The following is a 10226-nucleotide window of genomic DNA, read 5'->3' as shown; positions in this document are numbered from 1 at the left end:
GTAGCAGATAGACTTACTAAAGCCCTACTAAAAGATAAGTTTATTGCCTTTAGAAACGCACTAGGGTTAAGAACGTATAAATACTAATATTAAAACGCTCTTATATTAGTCACCCTGCCTTATAAATCTACCCTATATAATATAGAGGCGTGTTGGAAATATCTACTAAATTTAGGTAGCGGTATGAAATTCTACCAGGTGCAATTATTAAATAGACTAATTAGGATTTTCCATCCCGGGGATAGGAAATTACTATTCGCCCGGCTAAAGGCGGTAACCGTATAACAAATACAATCCATTTCTCTTAGAAGGGACTTTATTAGGTACTCTTCTCCTATTTTCTTATAAAGAGTTTTTTAAGGTTTAATAAGGCTTAAAGAAGGAAGAAGTCCCCATTATTTTTTATTTACCCATAAGGATTAAGTGGGAGCTATTAATCTACACTATTAGTTTAAGTGGGAGTGTTAAGAATTAACCTTCTGGTAGCGTTAGGAGGCTGGGCACCAGCCTCCTTAATATTATATTATATAGCTACCAGCTTTCACTAGATAGATAAATCAAGCAATTAATGTATCTACTTTTGACATTACAGTTAGAGGTGCAATTAGCTAAGCTATAATCCTATGGCGAGTAGCCATAAAGCCCTGATTTCTAACCAGGCTAGTTAGTAGCAGAGATATCCTGAATAGATCTAAAGACATACACTATTACAGCAAGCTCCATTTACGCAAGGTGTGTTAGCATTGCAGGTGCCTATTAGGAGATTTCAAGTCCCAAGAACCGGAACTAGGTTAGCCCGAGACTCAAGAAAGCAAACAAAATGCATTATGTTGGAAGATGCGTAAATGTCAAAAACACGGATCTTATCATGTTGAGTGCTGAAAGCGCAAGCAGACCGGAATATGAAAAATAAGAGATGATATTGGAGAAAAGTAATAAGCCGGAAAGCAGAACCGACCTCTTTCGGGTAAGCAGATTATCCTTAATGCTTACCCTTTAGTGACTTGCAGGGAAAGCCAATAATCATGGGTGAAGGCCGGTAGGATATTGCTTGGTGATGCTTAATTTCAGGACTGCTAGGATGCGGAAACCTAAAACTTTCCGCAAACTACTTCTTGCAGAGCTGTTCTGCCCCATACCGGCACACGACACGTTCCGGATTATTTCTGCCTCATTCCGGAATAAAGTCGTCCCTAAAGAGCAACAAGTCATGTATCGCTTTTAGCGGGTTAATTCCGGAATAATTGCTTTATTCCGGAACAGGTCTTTTAAAGATTAGGCTAATTGTAAGGTAGTATAGCCTAGTTAAGGCCTACCAACGCTATATCTATACCGATAATCGCAAAGCTATTTAAAATAGTTGCGCCCTATACTCGATATTTATTTTCTTTATAAATAGTTATCGCGTAAGGCCTATAGTAGCCCTAAACTGCGCCTGCGATGCCATACAACGTCCTTAAAGATCTACTTAATAGGTATATATTTAATAGTTAAATAATATTTCGTAATTAAGTGCAAGGCATCTTAGAGAGCTCTCGTGAGCCCCTTATAGTATTGATGCTTAGAAATCGCCTAATTAGGCTTAGCTTAGGGACTTTTAAACTTTAAACTTTTTTAAAAAAAAATCCTATTAATTGCTCCTTAGCTACTACCTTATCTACTACTTAATTAGATCCTTAATAATATACGGGCCTTTTCTTTAAGTTCTAAATATATTTAACTTAATTGCCGGGTTAAACCTAATACTAGAAATAGCGATGTCGGCCTTTGCGCCTAACCCTATACTTTCCTCCGCATCTAATACGACTACCTTACCTTCTATAGCCGAGTTCTATAATACTGCCTAAGCTATTCCTACCTTCTTAGTTATAGTAAGCTTGCCTATCTTTATAAAGTAAAATCTCGTTAAAAACTCGATCTTTTACTTTAAGCCGAATATCGTAAATATGCTCCACTAAATAAACGATTATAATATTAAGGATATGGCACTGCTTAATTTACGCCTAAAATTAGTAAAATTAGTATAAAATAAAAAATTATTTTTTATTTTTTATTTTTTATTTTTTACAGTTATTAACTAAACCATATTGCTTATATTAACTCGTAGAAATCGCCAAAATTTACCTAAAAGCTTTAAATCCTTTCTGGAATGAGGCAATTGATCTGGAATGAAGCTCTAAAAAGTGATACACGACTTGTTCCTCTTTTAGGACGATTTGTTCCGGAATGAGGCGTGCACTGGTATGAAGCGGAACAGGTGCTTCTGGCAGAGCCTTTGGTAGAGCTCCGTGCAGACGTCTCTCTTGTTATTGTATATCGTTATTGAGCGTATTTCTGGCCGTCGCGCGCGGCTGCGTGCTACCGTCGACCTACGTGTGCCTCCCCTGTGATGCATGCATCCTAGGGGTTTTCTTTAGGTGTAGAGAGGGATTTTTGGGTCTTTTTCGTTGGTTGGGTCTTTTGGGCTGAATACAGCGAGTGCTCCTTTTTTTAGTAGTCTAGCTTAGACAATATAATTATTTCAGACCCCCTAACCTGCCGGGTACGCTATAACGCTAACAATATTTAGGCCTGATCTTCTTCTATAGTACTGAAATAATTTTTTTCCTTAGTTAATATTTGTCGGGTCACCTAATATAAGGGACGTGCTTAGGGACGTGCTTACCCCATTAAATTCGCGACCTTACTACCTTATGACCTCGCGACCTTAAATCCTACCCCTTATTACTGCTTAAATACTACTCCCTACCTACCGCCTAAATGCCTTCTAACCGCCCATTTTATACTGCCTGTAAGCAGTATTACTCTTTCGCCAACTTTACAATAAACCGTCATAGGCTTCCGTATAAGACCTATAACTTTTATAGGGTTAATTCTTTGTTTACTCTTTTTAAACTTACTACCTTTCTAACTCTATATATATAGGAGAAAAGAAGTAGACGGTCCCGACGACCTTTAGCGGACCTTCCGCAGCCTATAAACGAAACTGTAGCCGCTACTACCTCCGCCGCTACTTCTCCCTTTATACCGCCCGTATTGATCCAGCCGTAACCACCCGTATTAATCTAGCCGCGACTACTAGTATTAATCTAGTTGCGACCTACTACCGTCCGCCCTATTGCGGAGCAGCTAGATTGTGGTTTTACTACCGTCCGCCCTATTATGGAGCAGCTAGATCTTAGTCCTATAGACGTCGCCTATAACTTCTGTGCCGCCCTACATTGGATAGATAAACGTGTTAGTATATTAAAGCCTAGCAATCTACGCTTTAAAGCCTGCTATAAGCATAGCGACGTAAACCTCCCTCTATTCTAGCCTCCGCTAGACTATCTACGCGACCTTTTAGAGTCCTATAGTACTTCTGCTAGGTAGTTTAGGGAGCGGCTTCGCCTATATAATGTAGCATTAACTTTTACGTTCGTAAACTGTACCGTTACTAACCGTGGTATAGCCCGCGGTGGCCCAAATTGCTTCCAGATATATAGTGAGCTTTACCATCTATAAGGCCCACTAGAGGCTACTACCAACGTTACTCTGCGGTATGCGCAGCTATACTTTTACAACCCTAGTTATGCTATAGATATCTAGCTATAGGCCAATCCTAACGCCTAGCTAGATGCGGCTATCCTATAGTGCCTTACTGCTATGCTATCTAAGGTATAGAACCCTTTTATCACCCTCTATTAAACCGCAAGGGAACGGCTTTAGGCTTAGCCTATAATAACCCCATCGCGGATTATCTTAAACCTATAAATGCGGCTTATCTTAGAGGCTAGTGCTAATCGGCGCCGCGAGAACCTCCTAATAAGTAATAAGGTAGCCGTTATTATACCAGACGAGCACGGTAATACTAGCTTCCGCAATATTATACTTATAGAGCGTCGTATACCTAATAAACCCCCGCAATACTACCGTATTAGCTTAGCGCACGCCGCATATATGCCGCTCTACTACATACTACTCTTCCCCCGTGGTAATATTGGCTAGTACTAGGGTCTCTAGCTACGTAACTCTAATTAAGTCCGCTAGCGAGACCGTTTAACATAGTGGGCGTACTTTCGGTTCTACCTATACGTCTATAACAACTCTAGGTTAGTTCCTTTTACCTACTACCGGCTATTTTAGTAGTATATTATAGATATATAGGCGCTATATAATTAGAATAAGCTTAACTAAATCCGCTCTAACTAAACTAATCTCTATGCAGAGCTATATAACGGCGTTACGGATGCTCTTACCCGCGCTAATCTAGACCCTAAATTGTTAGGCCGCCGCGTAGTCCTTCTATTAAGCTTCCTTAGCGGAGCTCGCTTTATTAGGTAGTGCTTTTAGGATTTAATAGCTATTATCCGCAAGTACAGCCGTCTAAGCCTATTTATTACGTTTACTACTAACCCTAAGTAGGACGAGATTACTCGTAAGCTACTACCCGGCCAGACCGCTATAGATAGGCCCGATTTAGTTATACGCGTCTTCTACCTAAAGCTAAACTACTTTATATATAACCTAAAACGGGTATAGATCTTCGGCTAGTTTCGCGGCTACGTTTAGACTATTAAGTACTAGAAACGGGGCCTGCCCTATTTACACCTACTACTCTTCCTATATCCGTATAACCGCGATAGGCTACTAGACCTAGCCGTTATCGACCGTTTTATATCCGCTAAGCTTCCGTAGCTAGAGGACAATCCTACTAGTTATCTTACTAAGATCGTAAAGTTAATAATAGTTTACGGCCCTTACGGCTCCTAGAATCCGCGAGCTCCCTATATAGTTACGTTGTCACAGTACTGTAATAAAGTAGACTAAATAACTACGTTATAGTATAAAGAGGGGAAGAAGGTGGAAAGGGGGTATTGTATATAAATAGTAGGGCCAGCCGCTAAGTCGCTAGTAGTGGGCTAGCTAATAGTAGGAAACAGTACAAGGCAGTATAAAATAGTATGTGTTAGGTTAGTGCCGTAACAGTACTCCTTTTCCCTAGATGGTTTAGTCCCTAAACTAAATAGATAACTTAAAAATAGGCAGTGTATGGGGTTGCCTATTTTTTACCGCGAAGATATTAGTTCTACTTACTACCCTTAACTAAGCTAATGGCGATTTTCTATACCGGGCATAGAAAATCCTAATTAGTTAGTTTAGTGAGTAAGGTTAGCAGAACTCTATACTACTACCTAAATCGGTCCATATGGCGTTTCTTAGCAAGAATTTAGCTAATTAGACAACTTTAACCGCCGGTTAAAGTTCTATAACATCTTAACTACCACAAATTTTAATATGGTGGTCGGCCGCGACCTTAGTATAACTTTTCCTTATCTTATACCCAGTCTAGGGGTCTTAGCTTCTTAGGGTGTTACTTATAAAAGCGCTATACAGCTTATTCGTAACCCTTTAGGTTTTCCTCTAGCTGCTAGGTTATATCCTTATAATATTTCCATTTAATCTTATAAGTTAGGCCCTAGGGGTCTTCGTTATATACATTAAGGATTTTCTTAAACTCCNATTTNTCTTCTATNTTNCCNTNNTTATCTCTCTCTNNNACTNGTCCTTNTANATTACGGCGCTNTANNNTATTAATATTTGCTTAGCTAGGGATCTCTTTAGTAGCCTAGAGGCGGACCTTAGATATATAAAAGGATTTATTTACTTGGATATAGTCCGGGAGGTTTACTATAACTACCCCTTAGTATACTGCGAGTATAGGGTACGGGCCGTCCTATTTATCGTCCTATTTCTTCTTAAGTCTATTTATCTTTATATTTTCTAAGCTAACTATAACTATATTACCTTCGTAGAATAACACGCTCTTATCCCTACGGGTATTAGCATTATTTTTATAGCGTTACTATAAAATCCGGGCTAGGGCCTTAAGCTATATTAATATCCGCTTAAAGCGGTTGGCCATAGAGTCTACGCGGAAGAACTCCTTCTTTGCCTATACTAATAGTGTTAGTAGGCGGGGGCTAGTAGGCTTAATTCTAAGGTGAGGGTTAAAGCCATAGTTTGCAAAAAATGGGGAGATGCCTATACTCTTATTAACTTAGTTATTTATAGCAAACTTAGTAAGCGGTAGGTAGTTAACCTAGTTGTTCTATATAAAGCTAATAAAAGTATAGAGGTATTTATTTACGGTAGTGTTAATAATTTTAGTTTAGCCGTCCGTTTTTAGGTATTAGGCTAAGCTTAGTTATAAGGTTGTCTTAAGGCGTTTACTTAGTTATCGCTAAAAGTTGCTAATAAATTATATACCGCGATTGGAGATAATTATACTTAGTACACTGTAGAGCTTATATACGTTATTAATAAAGCTATTAACTAGCTCCTTTATTAAGAGTCCTGTTACTAGAATAAGATATTATATTTTAGTTAGGCGGTCTATAATAATAAGGATATATTTATATACCTTACTATAGCATTAGTATACCGGCAGTGTTATAATATAGTTAATTAAAATATTAGTCTACGGGCGAGTAGGTAATTCTAGTAGCTTTAGGAAACCAGGTAGGGTAAAACGGGGGGTCTTAGTATAAAAGTATAGGGCATAGTTTTTAACGAAGGTAGCTATAAACTAGGAGATTCCTAGCTACCAGTATGTTTAGTTTAAAAGGTTTAAAGTCTTAACCCGGCTAGGGTAACTAGTGGGGCCACTGCTATAAAAGTAATGGGTAACTTCTAGGCGGAGGTCTAGGGCGTTAGGGATAAAGAGATATTAGCGGAAGTAGATCTGTCTGTTAATAATACTGTATTCTAACTTATTATAATAAAGTAATTTTCTAATCTTCTTTAGTTAATGGCGAGCTTTCTAATTATATAGGGCTGCTACTATATCTCTTATAAGTTCGTTCTTCTAGTATCCTAGCCAGATTAACTTATCTAGTAACTTTTAACTATTTTAGGGTCTAGAGCGGCTATAAACTCCGCGTTATTAGAGTTATGGGACTTGTATAGTAATTCTTTTAAGATTATAGGGTTAACTTTCTAGGGCGGTATAACGACTTAGGCTCGGTAGCGGAGGCGTTTATTATTAGCGTCCTTAGGCCTTATTCCTAGTAGCTAGCTTAAGGCATTAGGGAGCGTGGCTTTGCTGCTAGGTCTATATATAATTATAAAGTTAAACTATAAAAGGAACTCTACCTACTAGACTTAGCGCTAGTTTAGCTGCTTAGTAGTTATAAACGTCTATAGGTTCTTATAGTCGGTAATAATTTTAAACGGCTTCTTAGTCCCTTATAGCTTAGGACGCTATTCCTCTAAAGCCTTAATAATAGCTAAGAGTTCTTTATTATAGATCTTATAGTTACACTTTAGCATAAAGTGCTTTATAGAGAAGAATACAACCGGTCTTAATTTTCTGTTATTATTATACTGGGAAAGAACTCTGCCGGAAGCCTAATTTAATATATCTATCTCTACTACTATTTTCTTTGTGTAGTTATAGTATGCTAGTACTAGTACTAAAGTAAAGGCTCCCTTAAGGGCCTTAAATAATTTGGCTTATTCTAGTCCCTATAGCTATCTAATATCCTTCTTTAGGAGTTTTATTATAGGTGTAATAATAGTAAAGTAGCCTTAGATAAATTATTAATAGAAGTTCGCGAAGCCGAGAAATTGTTATAGTTCTTTAATTAATATCGGGTCTTTCTATTCCTATAAGGCCTATACCTTCTTAGGGTCCATAGTTATGCTATTAGTTAAAATAATTAAGCTAAGGTATTTTGTTTTAGTAGAGTAGAACTTAAACTTATTAATATTAATTTAAAGTCCAGCATTGCCGAGTCTTTAGATAATTTTATTTATATACTTAGTATGCTTAGCGCGTGTTTTAGAAAAGATAAGGACGTTATTAAGGTAGGCAGTATAGTAGTTGTTAAGGGCGTTATATAGAATATGGTTAATATAGTTTTAGAATATAGCGGGTATATTATAAAGGCTAAATAGTATAACTAGTATCTTATAGAGTCCGAACCGGGTAATAAATACTATAAGCTACTTATAGCCCTCTGTAATCCAGATCTGGTTAAACGCAGTAATTATATTAAGTTTAGTAAAGTACTTAGCACTATAAAGTGCGTTAAGTATCTCGCGGATTAGTAGCAGTGGGTATTAATTTTTAATAGTAACTATATTTAGGCCTTAGTAGTTATAGTAGATTTATATACTACTACTAGGCTTAGTAATAAGGAGGAGTAGTACGGCAGCTAGTAAGGTTAATTCGCGGATAAAACCCTTATCTAGCATCTTATTAATTTACTTCTTTACACACCTAAGTTTAATAGGTAAGAGTGGTCTATTTTTATAGTACGGGGCCTAGTTTCTAGGGATAATCTTAATTTTATAGTCCTATGGTTAATAAGGGGGCAGCTTATCTACATTTTTAGGGAGGAAGTGCTTAATATATTTACTAAACTTCTTTAATAGGCGTTGTAGAATGTCTTCGCGGGTTAATCCTAGTTTGCTTTTTAGGAATTTTTTAACATTAGTATTAACTATCTTCCGACATAAAAGCTTAGGTTTAGTTTTTAGATTTATCTTAAGGAAGTCATAAAAATAGGGGGGGAGTACTTTATAGGCTTTCTTTATTATATAGTCGCCTTCTACTAGCCAGCAGAAAGACCTTTCTAATAGGTTCGGTACTTCTATTAGGCCTATAGGCAGCTCTTTAAGTAGCTGTTGGTGCTTATTTTATTTAACTAGTTTTACTAGCTCCGCTATATAAATCCTTATTACCTTTATATCTTTTTATTTATAGAACTGGGTAAAATTAATAGCATAAGTGTATTTAATATCGTCTAGGTTAGGGCGTGTCTAGTTCTCTGGTGCTACAGCTAGGCTAGCACGGCTTAGTCGGCCTAGGGGGGCGGAAATAAGGCGGCGGCCCTATATAGTACGCGTGGGAGATAGGTATAAGGTTAGGCGTTACAGTGGCGCGATTTCTATTATCCAGGTCTTAGTAGTTCTATAGCCAGTCCTTGCTATAATATAAGCTATAGTGTGCGTATATAGCATATAGCTTAGTTCTAGGTATTAGGCTATTGTACGTAGTATAATATAACGGATATAAAAATAAAAAAAAAAGGTGTTAGGCTAGGTGGTTGGGGTTTAAATAGTGCCTAGGTTAGGGTTAGATTCTTAGTAGTGGCGGTATAAAGCGGACCTTCTTCCTTAGTCTTAGCGGGGCTGGCTAGCCTATTATTTTAGTCTTAAGTACTAGGGTAGTCCAGTCTTCTACTATCTTGTTTCTTTACAGCTATATAGGCTCCCCTTTATTAGGAACGTCTTCTACTATTAGGGCTTTATATATAGTCCTAGGCACTAGGCTTAATAGTGCTAAGTATCTATATAGGGCGTCCCTACTAACGTCGGTTATCCCCTACGGGAGGTAGTGCCTAGAGTAGTAGTCTAAGTTAAAGCGGATTTTAAGTTTCCTAAAGCTGGGACGGGGCTTATACTTCTAAAGCTAGGGCATACCTAAGATAATTAGGGTAGTAGACAAAAGTTTAGTAATAAAAAAGAGTATGGCTTTAGTATGGAGGCTAATTAACATTTAGGTGGTAAAGTAGTCCGTAATAAGTGAAGTTAGGATACTATCTGCAAGGCGTAGTGGCCTAGGTACTAGCAGCTTCTTAATTATAACGTTATACTTTCTTATAATAGACTCTACATTAATAAATGCTATTATAGTACTATTGGAGTCCACTAGGCTTACTATATTAATATAAACTTAGGGGTATAGGTTATATAATAAGGAGAGTTAGGTTTAAATAAGGATTAATTTCTTATTACTATTTGCTAATCTAAGATTAAGTAGTAGTTTACTAATAGAAAGGACTAATTAATCTAGTAATAGGGACCTAATCTTCTCGTCTTCCTCCTTATATAGTTTAGACCCTTAAACGCGACTTAGTTTAAGAGTTTACCTTTTAATAACTAGGGTATAAGGCTATCTTAGTGGGGCAGTCTAGTGTCCGTCTAGCTGGCGGTATTAGTCTTGATTTCAGTTAGGGTATAGAAAGATAATACCTCGCTAATAACATGGCCGTGTTTGTATTTGCTAACGCGAAGTCGCTAATACTAGGCGTTATTAACGGGTTAGGCTCCCATATAGGGCATAGTTTAAAGTAACTAAGCCGTAGGGTTAAAGGGGGGGGGGTTATCCACCGCGGCTATAATAGGCTCTACGGTCACCGCGTCCGCGGTTATTAGTTCACGTTATTTAATAGGGTAGC

Source organism: Cenococcum geophilum (assembly GCF_001692895.1).
Source record: "Cenococcum geophilum 1.58 unplaced genomic scaffold K441scaffold_30, whole genome shotgun sequence".
Lineage (NCBI taxonomy): Eukaryota > Fungi > Ascomycota > Dothideomycetes > Gloniales > Gloniaceae > Cenococcum > Cenococcum geophilum.
The sequence above is the reverse complement of the archived record's forward strand: the minus strand, read 5'-3'. Positions refer to the sequence as shown.